The following is a 17449-nucleotide window of genomic DNA, read 5'->3' on the forward strand; positions in this document are numbered from 1 at the left end:
TGGTAGTAAGCAAAATCTGGGTGGTCTGGAGGAAGAGTAAAGCGATAAAGAGTGAACAGCAAAGCGAGAGGAGTAGGAATAGCCGGTGTAAGCAATGGAGGGGGACTGCGAGCATGTGCTTCAAAAGTATCTTGGAGAAGGGGTTGATTGAGCGCAAGGCGGCGGCAGATATATTTGGTGCGGAGGTTTTCAAGATGGTATAAGATGTGGGGAAAACTGAGTCGCTCATAGAGTTCTCGGGTGGGACTGGGAAGCTTAACTCGATAGGCAATTCGCAAGGCATGGCGTTCAAGAACTTTGAGTTTTTCGTAATACTGAGAGGAAGCAGACAGCCAGGCAGTGAAACCAAATGTGAGGATTGGACGAAGGAAAACTTTGTACGTTTTCAGAAGCGTGTCGGCGTTAAGTCCCCAAGTAGTGCCTGTCAGACGCTTCAGTAAGTTGAGGCGAATGTACGCTTTATTAGTTATGTCTTTTAAGTGAGGCTTCCAGGTGAGGTGATGATCAAATGTAATTCCAAGATATTTAACTGTTTTTGTAGGTACTAAGGGTGTGTCGTCAACTGAAAGATGGAGAAGAGTAGGGTTTCGCTGGATACGGGAGCGAGCTTGAGGTGGAAGGAAGACTATGGTTTGAGTTTTAGCCGCATTAATTTTCAAGCGCCAGCGATGACACCACGTGACGAATGTATCGATGGCTTGTTGCATATAGATATTGAGCTGATGAACAGTTTTATATGTGGCCAGTAGGGCAGTATCGTCGGCGTACTGGAACAAGTGGACATTTGTTGGAAGAGGGGGAAAATCAGCGACAAACAGAATATAAAGAAGGGGAGAGAGTGCAGAGCCCTGAGGAACACCAGAGTGGATGAATATAGGAAAAGATAAGGTGGAGTTAATGCAAACGTAGGCCAGGCGACAGGTAATAAAGTTAAAGATGAATCGGATGTAAGATATGGGAAGTTTAAGCTTATTGAGTTTGTAGATCAGTGCAGGATGCCATACCTTATCGAATGCCTTTTCGAGATCAAAGAGAACTAAGCAGGAAGGGCGTGAAGTATTGTAGTGATTGGTAATGTAATTACTGAGCCTGAGAAGTTGATCGTTAATACTATAATATGGACGAAAGCCAGCTTGTTGAAAGGGGAGTATGTTTCTAGATGACAGAAAGATATGCAAGCATTTAACTATGATGCGTTCGAGTATTTTACTAAATGTAGATGTGAGTTGGATTGGACGGTATGACTTTGTGTCGGCGGGAGGTTTCTGTGGTTTCAAAAACATTAGCGTCTTGGAGGTTTTCCATTGAGCGGGAAAGTAACCAGTACGTAGGATGAACGTATAGATGGCCGACAAAAGGTATAGAAGGGAGAACGGACTCTCTTTGATCTGGCGATAGGTAATGCTGTCCAGTCCAGGAGCAGTGTTGCGTTTGTTTGCGAGAACGGAGGTGATGTCTGGAACTGTGATTGGTGCTGTTAAAGGAGTGTCAGGAAGTGTGTGATCTATATGGGGTTGAAGATTAGGTGAGCTTAGGTTCAGACGATCAGCTGGATGTGGGCGATGTGGGTTTGTAGACGGCAGAGGAGTAAAGATATCCTGCAGATAATTAGCAAAGGCATTGGCTTTGTCGAGATCAGTATGTAGAGGTTGATTTTGGTCTATGAGAGGATAGGTGATACGAGTGTTTTGCCCAGTAAGAGTCTTAAAGCGCTTCCAGTACTGACTGGGATGTGCTGTAGTGCCTAATTGATTACAAGTTTTGATCCAAGAGCGTAACTTGTATGCCTTAAGGTAATTGCGGACTGTGCGAAGAAGTTGACGATGATGATGAAGGGACTCGACATTGCCAGTATGTAAGTAATCTCTGTATAACTGACGGGAGCGTTTAATGAGAGGAATATATTGGGGAGGAAGGGGAGGGCGAGAGAAAGAACAGTTAGATGAAGGGATATGTTGGGTTGTGGCAGAAGTGATAGCATTTGTGATAGTATCTACACAAGAATAAAGTTCAGACTCTGAAGTAGGAGGCAAAACAGTATTGACGGTGTCCTGTATACATAGTCGGTATTTTGCCCAGTCAGCTCGATCAAAACGCAGCCTAGTACAGGTAGCGGGGTTGGATCGATCTACGGTAGCTGGTCTGGAATGAAGTTGTAGCTTGATAGGAGCGTGGTCACTACCTATGAGATCTAGAACATCGACCGTAAACTGAGATGCGAGATTAGTGGAGAGTATGACGACGTCTGGGGTAGTTCGACTATCGGGGCGAGTAGGTTTTGGTAGAGGAAGTATTATGCCAGTCGTATGACCGGTGATAAAGTTATGAAAGCGGTTTCGTTGTGCTTCGGAACGGCTATGGAGATTAATATCTGCCATTATGAGATAAGTACGAAAGGTGTTAGATATATATTGAAAGAATGGTAATGGAATGTTATGGCCGGGCCGCACGTATATTGTAGCTAAGGTTATGTAGAAGTTCTTATAGTAAACAGTTGTGAGAAGGTGTTCAGGAAGGTTGAGGACAGGCGAAAAATGCTGACGATATGGAATGGTAGGCGAAAAGCCAATAGCAACACCACCACTGGCACGGCGTAAGACATGTGGATTGTCATGGCGGATAAGCTGGTACCCAGGAAGACGACAATGGAGTTTGGAAGTAAGGCAGGTTTCATTCAGAATGAATGTATCAACATGTTCTTCTTGGAGTAAGGCGTGAAACAGTAGTTTATGCTGTTGCAAAGAACGAATATTTAGAAATAAAAATGTAAGGCCCATAATGAAAAAGAACATGTATTGGATAATGAAGGAATTAAACTGCTGTTTCCTGAGTGCGGGAGTGAAAGTAAACATACGGTCCAGTGTATGTGGCATGGAGATTAGCATGAAAAACATATTTGGCAGCTAACTGTATATGATGTAAGATATGAGGTCGCAAAAACGGATGGATGTTCTGTAATGATAAGGTGATGAAAGAAAGCAATTGGGAAATGGTGACAGGTGCGTCCAATGAAGGTGGTAGTGCCGGTTGTGCTTGTTCCGGGAGACGTAATGGGACAACATTCTCTGGTTTGGACTGATCTGGTGATGGTTTAGACTGACATTTATAGCTATAGGTTGGATGTTTTTCTGGGCAGAGAGAGCACTGAGGGGGTTGCTGCATATTGGAACATGTACGGGTCAGATGCGGTCCTGCACAGTAGCCGCACTTTGGTGGATTATGGCACTGATTGGTAGGATGTTGGCCATAAGTTTGGCAACGCTCACATCTAATAGGCAAAGGTTTAGATGTGTGAGACGGCTCTACACGATGTCGCTTCTTGTAAATATAAGCTCCTAGATCCAAAAGATCGTTAATGGTCTGCTGAGAATTGGTGAGAACCCGCACCATGTATGTCGGTCCTTGGTTGTTGCGAATTCTCAGGCATTTAAGAATATTATGACCTTCTTGGGTGAGTTCCTCTTGAACTTCTGTGTCAGTATATGTTGGATCTACTCCACGAATGACCACGGAGAGAGTAGGTGATCTACGAGGTGGGGGTGGTTGCTTTAGACGTGAAGCAGAGAGCGTCTTAAGAGTTGCCTTTGTGCCGAAGATTTCGTAGCTATAGGAATTCAAAAGTTTGCGAGAGAATTCTGAATCAGTAGTCTTAATAATAATGCCATTTCGAGTGCGAACTAATTGAGTAATAGCAGAACGTGGCATGTATTTGGTGATTTGCAGAAACAGACGTTTGAGATCCTCATACTTAGGATCGTAGTGTTCTAAAAGAAAGGAGTAAATTGGAGGCTTGAGTGTCTCGTGCAAAGTTGGAAACTGGTTCGTGTCAGTCATGTCAACAGACATGGATGAAGTATCTGCTGGAATATTGTCATGAAGCTTATGTGGTGTCTTGGCTGGTGGTTGTGTAGTACTATTTGAAGCTTTACTAGGTGAGCTTGAACGAGAATGACTATCTAGATTTTTCTCCAGAGATCGTGCCCTCCGTAACCCTGGTTTCCCAGAGGTTGAGGGGGCAAGGAGAACAGGTGGCAGATTAGAATGACGACCAGCCAAAGGTTGAGACGCCATGATGAAGATGCAGGCACTCCGGCCTGAGAAATGTGTTCACAATGAACCAGGTGAGGTAATAATGTAGGTAAAGAGAACCCCGTTTGGATAGGTTCTCAGGTAGGCTTGAAGTCGCTTTTAGTCTGCGTCGATTTACTCTGGTATTGGCTAGATAAGTCTGCCAGAACAAACACACAAGCTATCAGCTTCTTCAGCCAGGAAGAGGATAGGATCGCAAAAAACAGCCGTACTGACGTCTGGTACGTCACAGCTGATAAGGCCAATAGGAATATTGACCTGAAGATGTCCATCGATGCTCTGCTGTCAACTCAACATCTCAAAACATCCTAAAGTACTAACTAGCGGTTCGAATAGCTTTCATGGTGTACAGAGACACAGTCAATATATAATCTTTGATTTTACCTTTAAGTTATAAAAAAATATTCTAATTTCAGATTTCTAGAATGCTTGTTAGAAACATAGTTCTGTTTCCTTTACGTTGTAAAATATGTAACTATCATTTGTGCTGCCATCTATGGACAATATTTATATCAGAAACATGAATTTGGAGTTTTAGGGAAAAGGTATAACTTGTAACAAATATTAAAGCAGAAATTTGTTAAGTAATTATAATCCCATCGTTACTATAACATTAAAAGAAGTTTCAGGTAAGAGGTAAGTGTTTCATTCACCACGCCACTAGAAGATGCTAATTTTTCCACAGCTCAACTAGGAGACAATATACAAACAGGACTGGTAGCAAAAGGCATTCTATTTATTTCGTTTTTCAGTTTGAGGAAAAGCGTATGCTGTAGCTTAGTTTTTGTCTAAAATCAGATAAATTTTGATAATTTGAATAAAGGGTGTAACACCGAGGATAAATGGATAAATGGTTAAATGACTTCCTGGCCTCCAAAGTTAAAAAGAAAACGAAAACTTTAAGTTTTCCGTCTCGCGCTACGCCGGCTAGGGAAGACGAGACAATGATGATTAGAAATTAATGAATTCGTTCAATGAAGTAAGTGGGAGGAAATGGGAGAACCCCGAGGAAACCAACGCATGCGGTGTTTGTCAACCACAAAGGCCATTTGGCGTGAGTTGGGATCAAACCAAGGACCCCGTCCAAAAGAGAGTCTGACTGTTATTTATAAAAACAGATTTACTAAAGCAAACTGACGAATGCTTATAATAAAACAAATAGAAGTGACCATTCTGAACACGAGAAATATAAGGTTTAATGAGTGTAAAACCTGAAATTTGAGTATTATAAAAATTGTCCTTCTTTCCTCATTAGAGGCGGAATTGTCGAAACTGCTCCAACACATATTTACTCATTTTTGATTATGAGTTTGTACATCGAATTTCACGCCTGCAACTTAAATGAATTGAATATTCACAAAGTATTTTATGCATAAAGTCGAACATTTTGTTTATTGGAAATTGTCTCCTTTAGGACTCGAAATCTTGAAAACCTGAGATATGTCTTTGATTAACCCTTTCGTGCATGAAAACTTCATATGAGGCGCTAATATTATTTATTTTTCAAACACTTGAAAGTTAATCGAGGTTACGAGATTTTTCTTCCACGGATGCACGTAGGCCTCAGGCAAATGAAGATTTCATTTCGTCTTTTCAATGTCGTGTATTTAGAGCATGCGTTCCTCACTGGTTTCAGGTTGCGATTTTATTTGAAGTAGATTCAGTAAAATAGAAGACAATCCAAAGGTTTAAAAAATAGTTTTATATTTCTAAATTTCAAAAATAACTTTCTATAACTGTTTCTATCGTATGTACTGGAAATGATACCGTTGTGGCCATTGAAACTTGTAACCTCAAGTCAGGCTTCCATGCAGCTACGAACGTTTTCAGTAATACTAGAAAGTTCCATAGTAAATTATTGGTATGGAATAGTTGTACTTATTTATTTAATTTAGGCTTTAAATATCTTTGTTGATGATAATAAATTTACTTGGTTTGTGGAGAGTGAATGTAGATAAATTTGACAATGTCGGTTGTAGCAGGGGAATTAACCACCGGGTGCGGACCCCCCACCCAAAAAATCTTCCTAACTCAACATATATTTGTATATTTTGTCAGTAAAACTTTTCTTGTTGTAGAGAAAAATGATAATTTCGCATGAAAATTCGTTGTTTCATTTCATCTGTATTCTTTCTTTTATAAAAACAATCTAGTTCTATAATATTTCTAAAAATATAGACAGTATTTTAAAACTACTTTTCGTGTTCTGAATAATGCCCGTTCAATGCTACATAGACGTAGTGCTTCGTAGTATCGGACTCCTCCAAACGAAAATTTTGGGATGCGCGCCTATATTGTAATATTATATTTATCAAGTAAAAGAGCAAAATTGATTTTTTATTTACATGGCTGTTGACTCGTAATATTTTCTCTTCGAGTCCATGAATAAACCAGACTTACCGCGAAAAGAAGCTCCAAATGTTCGAGCACCCTCATCTTCCGTTACTAAGCGGTTAGTGTACGGGCCTTCGGCGTGGGAGACATGGGTTCGATTCCCGACGAGAGTTCATGTGGTTCGGATTCCACGTTAATAAGTAGGCCCACGTTTCACATAGCTTCGATGCTGAAAGAGACGTTAAACTCAAAATCAACCAAACTCTAGCACTCTCCCCCAACTTAATATTTTATAGTTACCCATAAGCAGATGATAAACAGAAACATGCAAAATCCTACGTACGGTACTAATTTTGATTTTACACACTTACAAACTGAAAACCTTCGCAGAATGCCTGGCTTGAACTTTTGGAATGAGATATTTTAATTGTGTCTGCAGATGTGTACTAGCTTTAATTGAGAAAAGTGAGGGATTGTTAGGATAATAATTATCTCGAATAAGGAAGTGGATTGTAAAGTTCTGAAGCACCCATCATTCCGATTATCAGGAATAGAACAAAGAGAGTAATCGGACAGAATCTAATCTGAAGTATTACCCAGACATTTTGCTGGTGGGTTGAAAGAAAACCCAGCGAAATCTTATTTATTTATTTTTATGACATTCCATCGTACCATAAATGATATATTCTGATGATACAGAACAATCAAGAAAAACAAAAGCAAGTGTTAGCCCATCTCGAGAAACAGCAAACAAGAAGAGAATGGCATACCAGTTGCCGAATACATTAAGATATGATGGGAGACATAACTTTCTAAAGAAAATAAATGGGTCGAATGCACTTCTTAGCAAAGATTCTGCATACAAGATGAAAACAAATATACATGTATGGACAGTGTAATGTTTATTTGTGTCCGTAGTGTTTTCGAGAATTTCCATCGTAAATGATCACAATAATTTACAATAGCATCCCGCGACTATCCATGGAAAAGAAGAGGATACATGCGAGGACACTGCAAAGTCCATTTGTGTACAAATCTCTTCTAGTGTTGCCGTTGTAAGTGATCAAAACAACCGTAGAAATGAGTTCCGATTACAATGTAATGTTACGTTTAGAACCCATTTTGCAAAGAAGCTTTATACGAGGCGCATACAATTAGTTAGTGTAATTTTAATAAAAAAAATATCAATTCAATATACACCTTTTGGGTGTATAATAAATCACATATATTTTTTCAAAACCATTTCTCTAATTCTAATGTAATTTATGCATGAAACGGTTAATTATAATTACAACTTAATAAACCAGATTTCTTATCTCCAACATCAACGAATACACACACACCTAAAACTTTTCTGTATAAACATTCGAAAATTTTAATGTTATACAAATAGTTTGCTCTCTCCATTAAAAATTGAATTGCCGAATGATGTGTTATAAAGCTTCAGTCTTCATACATTACAACATAGTGAAACTTGCTCTGATTTTGGTGTTTTTTCACTTGATTCCAGAGCTGGTATTATGTGTCAAAGAATTATATGCATGTTTTCTACTTGATAATATCTTGCCCCTTGCTGCTATGAAAATAAAATCGTACACATTACCCCAAATTATTTTGCCAGTAGCTTCCTATCTGCTGATCTGTTAAAACAGTATTCCTGGACATCGTAGCGAGAAGTGTATTTGTTTTTTCGTGCATTGTACGAAAAGCACAAAAAGAGTGAACGCAATAAAAACGAAACAAGGAAAAATACCATGCGATAAAATGCTTTGACTATTTCGACAAATCTTTCAATGTAGCGCTTTCCTTGTATGCAGGTCTTGATGACGCAATCGGTAACACAGTCGGCTCAAGTGCATGAGGTCTTCAGATCGATTACCGCTGAAGAAATATATTTTCTTTTCTTTACAACAACCTAAGTTTTTTGAAACTATCCAGTCATACAAGAAAAGGAAATTGTGTAGAAACACAACATTTCACTTCTATAATCACACTATCGCAAAGAAATATCTTTTCCTACAGTTCAAACTGTGGACAATAAGTTAGTGAATAATGTTTCTGTCTTTTTATAAATAATGTCCAGTGTGTTTTCGTCGGTAGATCGCTACACTGTAGACCACAAAATCGCAACTTTCCGACGAAAGAAGTCAATTTATTATTATTATCATTACTAGAAGGATAAAAGAAGGAAAGAAAAGGCTATCAATAGGAACAGAAGAGATATACTTTATTTCAGATACTTCTTCGGTTTACACATGAACTTAAGAATAACATTTCATTTATGGATTGACAGATAGAAATATTGTTTTACAACAACAAGAAATCGAGTATAAAGATTTGTTAGCTCGTAGCAATAATGAATTTTGTTTTGCTCTTTTTCTAGATAGGTTGAGTTGATTTTAACGTCCATTGCAGTAGCGAGGCTATATGAGACCGGACCTACTGATTAATATGGAATCCGAACCACATGAGCTCCCGCCCGGAATCGAAGCTTGGTCTTTTTCTAGATAGGAAGGTGAGAAGGAATCTGGAATAAAATCGTTCTTGTGATAGAGATGTAAGTTCGATCACTATTTGTAATTTCTGTCATTTCTTTGATGTTTTGTGAATCCTGTATGTAACATGAAAGGTAATAACTTATTGGCGAAATTGAGAGTAAAATTTAACACCAACGAAGCCAGAGTAATGTGCGTATGTGTCTCGAACAAATAAATCAGATTCTCTGCTGCGTCATCGGCCCTCGTAGAGTATTGGATAGCGACGTAGTCTGAAGATCTTGTGGTACACGGATCGACTCCCACGCACTTGGAACCAGTTTTATTTTGTGAGCACAAGTGAAAGAGGCAGAAAAGAAAACAAATCGAGAAGCATGAAATTTAGAGCTAACAAGTAAGACCGAACGAAAGATATGGGTTATTACGTGACTTGGTTAAAGAAACAACAAAATGGAGGGAAAATGTTTTGTCTCCAGCAGAAAAAAGAAATGCTTACGCAGACATTTGAGCAAGGCTTGCCGGATTGGGTCCATTTTGAGTCCTTCAAATTGTATCAGAAACCAAAAATATTCAATTTGGGGAACAATATAACGACCAAAGAGGGACGTTACAAAGGGCCCCGCGTCAAAAGGATCCCAGTGAAAAGAGACCATTGACAAAAGGTTGGTCGTATAAAAAGCCTGAGATATAGGCTAAATAGCCTGAGAGTATAAAAATACTTATTAGAACAAAAATATTCTGTGGATAGGTCGCACTAGATTTTTTTTTGTGTTGAAAGATCATACATGTGGATCTGTATGTAGGCTTAGTAAAAATATTATAACAGACTAGTAATAATGACCCTTGAACGGAGGAGAAAGAAATGTTGCAGGTGGGTATTGATTCGAGAATTCCATACCTTGCATCCCGCCATATTGGATATCACACAAGATTCTCTCAATGGAAAGGGTAAAGTTTGCCACATCAATTTATGCTAGAATTTTCCGACAAATGAGTCTATGAAGTTGCTGTTTTAATCTTTCTTCATTCGTTTACTTGAAAGGGTATGCTACGTTTGACACTTGTATCTAGTAGGCAAAACTATACGCACATGCAATTAATAACGGAACACGTGGACGTAGGAAAGAAAAGGTTATAAGTGTGTATTGGGGCGAAAACTGCATTGAATGATAGTGTGGACATCATAGGAGCCATCTTGGATTATGATATATTGGGTATCACACAATATTTTAAATGCAAAGGACAGAATTTGGCACTGTATAAGGCTTTTATCTTTCCACAAAATAAAATCTGTGTTAATTTTTTTTACCTATCATCATTCTTTTACAAGATAGGTGTGCAATGTTTGACATTTGTATATATAACAGTATCGGGACAATCCAATAATAACGTGGCAGAGGAAAAGCAAATGTTGTATGTGGGTGTTGATGCGAAAACTGTATTGAATGGGGATGTGGATATCGTGGTAGCCAACTTGCAATCTGCCACATTGGATACCTCACAAGATTCTTTAAATGGGAAGGATATATGTGACACATCAATATTTGCAAGGATCTTTTTTAAATCGACAATCTAACTCACTTCTCACCTATTCCTAATTCTTTACGAGTTAGAGTGAGCTACGTTTGACATTAAAATTGAATCAGCGAGTAGAAAAAAAAAGAACATTCCAAAAATAAAGGATAACATTCCACGGTAACAATTTCCCTATAACTAAATTTCCAATTGGAATTTCTGAAAATGAAAGGTCTTAACATACGCTACAAATCTCCCATACAGATATTTTTACGTAAGCAATGGTATTTCCGGTAAGCAGTTTTACTTTTCGTTTTTCGAAAGTAACGTGTTGGGGAATGTTCTCCTTTTTCTACTCACTGATCCAATTGAGATTTATCTAAAAAAAAAAAAAGTTTGCAATACTCCTGTGTGTAACTGTACACTGCATATTGCAGAGAAAGGAAATATGACATTTACTTACATTTATTTGTATTTTGTCGATTGTTTGACAATAAGTAACTCGGTTGTAAATATTAGAAAGTGCATGTTGGACCATATCACGCGGAAGTCTTCTAGTTTCTTTGGCAATGCGATGTCATAAATCATTCAGGATGTGTGGTTTGGTGTGATACTTCGATAATGTACTTCTATGCAAGGTAACTCGGGAGTGATAGATGGACATATTTTGTAGGCCTGCTATTATACGTCGTCCTCCAAACCATCGTTGTGGAAAGGTTCTATTTTTATGTAATTATTGTAAAAATTCAGTCCATACTGGCGGTGCTTCGTCCTGTTGGAGCCAAATGTGATCAAAGTTATAAGTGAAGAGTAGATAGGATAAAGAATCCGTTTACGAAGCACTGTCAAATACTACTCTCCTGCCAAATTTCAGTCAGTGGAAAAAGGATCAATATTGATGTTTCCTATCATTCTACCTAAAGATTTAGTTTTTGTTGATTTGGGGTATGATGTTCCATCGTCCAATGCGGGTTTTCATCGGTTCAATAAGGTAAAATGTCATCAAAAGTGATTTATGTCAGTTCACGATACTGTTCAACCTAAATGTTCTTACGATGACATTTACGCTATTACAGTAGTGATCATTACTTCGCAAAATTCATTGCAGCTACGAAAATCATTCACCGTCAGTTTATGTACTAAATGAACTTTGTAAGGTTAAAAATTACTGCGCACTAAAATTCTGAACTCTGGGAAATCACCAACGTGTTTGTAACGTTCGTTGTCGATGTTTGAGGTAATTCCACAAAAGATTGTAACACATCCAAAGGAAATATCTCATTACTATAGAATTTTCGACTTCCAGATCACACTTTCACTTTTTACAAAATATCGAAAGGTTCTTTCAACGGTTGGCTTTGAAACTGGGTTACGTTCGGAAAAGTAGCTTTAAATTACTGTCACATCTCGATATACTATCGTTTGCTGTCTCCTTAGCCACACACTTTTAATAACATCGTACTTTCTCGTTCACTTTGCTCCATTCTGACCATTGACACGGATACAGTTCTTCTTCCTTCCGCACAACACTTACCAACATTAGCAGCTATATGTAAACATTCTAATTTAGATAAAAAGTGTAAGTGACAATATTCTATATTACAAGGTTACGTGAACTTACAGTCGTTATAAGTAAGTTGATCTAATAAATAAGTGTGTTTGTTATCTATTATTAAAATCTTGTGACCCATGAACAGAAACGAATTCTGATTATACTTTTCTTTATTTGGTTTCTTTCTTAATCCTATGGAAAGCTACAGAAAACCATTAAGGCTCCTTTATAGTAACATTTCAATAACTGCCAAAAGCAATTACTCACTAATAGTACTAATCATCACATAGGCCTATGTTCGCAACTTGTACAACCAAAATTGGCTCAATTCTCTGATCTAGTTCACACAGCATAAACCATAACAACTCCTAATCTCAAGGTATATACCAACATTCTCTAACACTTTTTCCTATCAGATTCTACACCAACTTTCGGCCATTACAGGCTGGCACATATGTCGTCAGATGCAGTGTATCAGATAAAGGCTGGAGCTCTTCAAATTGTTTCTAAAAATGTACGAGATATTTAATACACAAGCAGAAATATCTATCTATCTATCTATCTATCTATCTATCTATCTATCTATCTATCTATCTATCTATCTATCTATCTATCTATCTATCTATCTATCTATCTATCTATCTATCTATCTATCTATTCTATGTGTGTATGTGTGTGTGTGTGTGTGTAACAAAACAGAAAAACATTTGCGACACATAAAAATAATTCAATGTATATAAACTATAAGATAAAAAATATAAGCATATGTCACTCTGTGTTTACCTTATCATAAATATTCGGACATCATGCAACAAACAATGTCCTCAAAAGTTGTTTCCTCCCTTCACATTAATACGGTTAGTGTTTAATAGCAAACATAGGACAATTTATAACTTCCTTTAAACGTTTTAGCATGGTTATTACAATTTTACTGGTATATGTGGTCGAAAATGTTGATCCACGCTTTGCGTAATGCTGTTTTATAACCTTCTTTCACTGCAACTCGTAAGTATTGGCCTCACGTTGCAATTCGTTCCAAATATTCTCAATGGGGTTCATGTGGTTATTTTGAGGTAGAGCTCCACGCAATTTTGGGCAGTTTTAAAACAATCATTTCCTTTTAATATACATTTTGATTGGAATCAATATCTTGGTAAAATTAGAAGTTCTCCTTATTCCCAATTTTCCGTACTTTGGTGAAGATATGTCCAAGAACGTTAAGATATATTTCTTTTAACACAATCTCGCCAACACACACTAACTTTCCAACAGCTGACGAACGTATAGAACGAAACTATTACTCTTTCTTTTCCGTGTTTATAGTAGCCTGGACGTTCTTAGTATTTCACTCTGTATTTCCTTGTCGAAAAACTTATTCTACTAATAGATTATTCTACCAATATATCCATGTAGGTTTAATTCAGATTCGTCGGTAAACAACACATAATTCCACTCTTTTCTGGGTTTATCTACGGAAACTTGACAAAACTTAAATATTTTATATTTCTTAATTTGGATAGTATATTTTTTTCTAGCTATTCGACCATTATATTCTTCCCGTATTAACCAACATAGCACAATACACTGACCAGAAATAAAACATTGGTATCACCCACTACTATTGAGGTCTACTGAATATTCAAAATTCACACATTGAGAGCATTCTATTGCTTTATAGTCGTAAAGTTACAATTAAGATAAAATATATTCACGATTTAAATAGGTTAAAATATGTTGTACTTACTGCTAACATATGAGGTAACTCACTACACAATATTTTACAAAGGCAAGCAAAGGAACAGAAACGTGAAGACAATGACGAACGCCTTCTTTCCGATACTGTCCCGATAGTTTCTTCTACTAGAATCAAATGTCAAACATAGCATACGCTATCTCGTAAGGGAATCGCGGTCGGTCAAAAATCAGTTCGGATTGTAGTTCGAAGGAAAATTTTAGTCTAAATTTAATTTTATATATATATATACCTCGTTCTTTTTAAAGATATTGTAGTATAGGAATGTTTTTCTAATCAACATACTAAAAGTCTCCTGAAATCCCATGTGACCTTTGCAGTCATATTGGAAAATGTCCGCCAGAAGTCCCAGATGAACAATACCCAGATAAAAATAGCAATGTCCTTATTACGGGTGAACATAAAGAGGGAAAGTTAGTGTCGTTTTATAGAACATAGATAACACCATATTTTATATACAGAAACAATTTTTCATAAAGAACATACTTTTAGAAATATTTAGTTCTAAATTCTAAAATTCCGAAATTTACCGTCAAACTGATTTACAATTTTATTCAGCTTAGAAAGCAATTCCTAACAAGTTAAAAATTTAACATACATGCTGGTAAAAATTATGTAAATGGCATACTAAATCCCACAACTTCTTCGTTCGCTATATTGGAAAATGTCCAAATGTCCGAAGTGATTGAAAGATATTTTGTTAAGTGAAATACAAAATCTGAACTGGGCTAAATATTTGAGAAACTGTCAATGCAATCGATCCAAAGTCAATTGCGATCAGTTATGTTGGGAGGAGCAAAACATCATGTCGTATTTAAGAATGTCGTATGGCATCTTGGAATCAACTTGTTTATTTTAAATAGCAACATGATCATGTAACATATTAAACAACATCCTCCTTCGAAAAGTAACTCAACGATAATGTTATGTTTCCAAAATCTGCAACAGTTTTGAAGTTGTGAATAGATTTACGATACGTTATGTAAAAAATGCTGTGGAATGTGCTGTGTGAAGTTTCGATTTAACGAATAAAGATAAAGTAAAAAGAAGCAAGCTTAGTAACATCTCTCGTTATGTATTCTTTACCAACCAGGAAAGAAGAGAGCTAACACAGAAAAGACAAATACAATCACATGACATTTTTAACATGCCCATTGTTCTGTTGAATGCACAACATTAATCGTGAGACCAGTACTTGTGCACTCTGCGAAGGGTAGTTGGTTATATTTGTTCACAGGCTGTAATAATTCTCCTTTTTTGGTAGTCAATGTCTTTAATTTTACACTGGTAGACAATAACTTTAAAGTGCCCTTAAAGATAGAAATCCTACAGAGTTAGGTCGAGGGATCTTGCTGGCTACTCAACTAGTCCATGGCTACCTATCCAGCAACGGGGAATATGTTCATTCAGCTATCGATTACATTACGGCCATAATGCGGCCGTGCCCTATCTTGTTGTCACTATTGATGAAATCACCCTTCCTCGTTCAACAGTACTGGCATAACAGTGGTTTCAAGCATATCTCCATTTTGTGCTCCATCGAAGGTCCCATCAATGGAAATAGGTTCAATAGGTTCCATCAATGGAAACTGGTTCAGTAAGTTTTTCGACTCATATTTCACACCACACCATTACCTTAACCTGCACCTTGCAACTTTGATGCATTATCTAATTAAGATTTGTATTAACACAGTACCGAACATTTTGCCCAGTACCAAGAAATCTGACGGTAAAGTTTTTTTTTCGAAATATGCAACAGTTTTGAAGTTGTGAATGGATTTAGGATAGATTGTGTTATCATTTAGACTTAAATTTTGTATTGTGTTGAACGTTGTATAGACGGAAAATGACTGTCTCTTTCCTTTTTCTTGTAGGTAGAAAAGGATGCTAACTCGAGAGGCAAGAATCCAAATTATCCTTTTGGCTAGAGGATGCAGTTCAGCAATAATAACAGTTGTCTTCAAAGAGCGACATCCTAATCGCGAGAAGGTGACAGATAGTGCCGTACGAAAACTAATCCGCAAATTAAGGACAAAGGGGAATAATGATTTACCTCGATCAGGACGACCTCAAAATGCAAATGATTTAGACACATCAGCAGCTGTGTTGGGTATATTGGTCAAATTCCTACGACGAGTGTGCGACATCTATCAATTGATAATAATGATAGAGTCAAAAGTGTTCAAAGAATATTAAAAATGGAAAAATAGCACCCTTAACAATTACAGTTGAATACGTTCTTGCAGAACTTGGAATACCGAGAAAGCTAATTAGATTGATTAAGATATGTTTAAATGAATCCCAAAGTAAAGTCCGGGTAGGAAAATTTTTGTCAACGAGCTTTCACGTCAAAAAGAGCCTTCGCCATTATATTTAACTTCGTTTTGGAATACGCTATAAGGAAAATCAAAGACAGCAACCAGGGCTTACAGTTGAACGGTATTCACCAGGTTATGGCATATGCTGATGATGCAAATTTAATTAGAGATGATAGGAGAACAATAGAAAGAAATGCAGAGATCTTATTAAACGCTTGCAGGGACATGGGTTTAGAAGTAAATGCAGAGAAAACTAAATACATGGAAGTACGTCGGGACCGGAATACAGCAAATTATGGATGCGTTAAAATACTAAATAATACTTTTGATAAAGTGGATACTTTCAAATATCTAGGATCAATATTAACAGAGGAAAATCATATTCACGGAGAAATTAAATGTCGACTAAAAGCAGGGAATTCTTGTTACTATTTGGTTCAAAATCACTTGTCGTCGCGAATTCTGTCGAGGAATTTGAAACTTAAAATATACAAAACGATAATTATGCCTGTAGTTCTGTATGGCTGCGAAACATGGTCACTTACTCTGAGGGAAGAACATAGACTGAAAGTATTTGAGAACAAGATCCTGAGACGAATATTCGGACCCAAGAGGAACGGGAATAGGCAATGGCGGAAACTTCATAACGAGGAACTATATAATGTATATGGTTTACCCAACATTGTTAGGGTCGTCAAGTCTAGGAGGGTTAGATGAGCGGGTCATGTAGCTAGAATGGAAGAAAGTAGAGACGCTTTAAAAGTCTTGACTGGAAGACCAATCGGAAAACGACCATTAGAAAGACCGAGGCGCACATGGGAGGACAATATTTAGATGGATCTCGCAGAGATTGGAATACAGAGTAGAAACTGGATGCAGTTAGCTAAGGATAGAAGTCAGTGGAGAACTTTTGTGAACGCGGCATTGAACCTCCGGGTTCCATAGGCCATAGAGTTAGTTATTTAGTTAGTTAGTATGAATTTTTATACTTTTATCCAAGCGTGAAAGTACAATTTTAGAATTAAGGGGACAGCCATGAAAAAAAAATAGTCTAATCCGACTACGTCACAACAACACATGCCCAGAGAGATTAGGGAGCAAGCAAACTTTCATGAAGATCCGACATAAGCGATAGCAATTGTTGCAGAACAAACAAGAAAAAAAAACAAAATCAGGATCACCATTCAAGTTTCCTATTAGTTACTAATAACCAGTTATTCTTTCTTCTTTCGGACAAAAACTTACTAAAGGGACCCTATCCCCTCGTGCATCCCTGATTTCTACTCCTGCTTTGATTTCAGAGTTTTACGAAGCGGGACTGTTTTAACATAGGCGCTTTTAACCGTGCCCATTTGTCGCATTTTCCGTTTGATTTGGGCCATTTTGTGGCGGG

This window comes from Thermobia domestica, chromosome 3 (genome assembly GCF_964235325.1).
Source record: "Thermobia domestica chromosome 3, izTheDome1.hap1.1, whole genome shotgun sequence".
Lineage (NCBI taxonomy): Eukaryota > Metazoa > Arthropoda > Insecta > Zygentoma > Lepismatidae > Thermobia > Thermobia domestica.